Raw genomic sequence first — 377 nt, 5'->3', positions numbered from 1 at the left:
AGCTCTGCGCAGCAGCGATATCGTACCCAATGAGGAACATCCGAGGTGTGATAATTGTTAATTGAAAAAAAAACGTTAATAAAAAGACGGTGGGTAATGTCGGGGACCTAACCGGAGTGACGTAGGACTATACAAAGGGGACAGTTTTTGTTAAATATATATTTAAATATATTGTTTTATTTTCTTCTCCTACGTGAATACCTACCTATCTATCTGAAAAATGGATTAGTTTACTGTTTACTCTTTATGAATATGTTGATGGTTCTGAAAAGAACCTTCGGTGTTGTGTTTTTGTTATCACTCGTTATTCCCATCTTGTTCGGTTAAACCTTCCTGTTTTGCTATTGCGTTTGCCACTCGCCACAGCTTTCACAGTT

The 377-nt window shown here is 37.4% G+C and overlaps 1 pseudogene; it reads left to right on the top strand.

Moving 5' to 3' along the window:
- On the top strand, positions 1 to 170 carry LOC129772365 (U4 spliceosomal RNA; annotated as a pseudogene).
- The last annotated feature ends 207 nt before the right edge of the window (positions 171 to 377 follow it).

Source organism: Toxorhynchites rutilus, chromosome 2 (assembly GCF_029784135.1).
Source record: "Toxorhynchites rutilus septentrionalis strain SRP chromosome 2, ASM2978413v1, whole genome shotgun sequence".
In the NCBI taxonomy this organism is placed as follows: Eukaryota; Metazoa; Arthropoda; class Insecta; order Diptera; family Culicidae; genus Toxorhynchites; species Toxorhynchites rutilus.
Note: the sequence above shows the minus strand (reverse complement) of the source record. Positions and strands in the feature narration are given on the sequence as shown.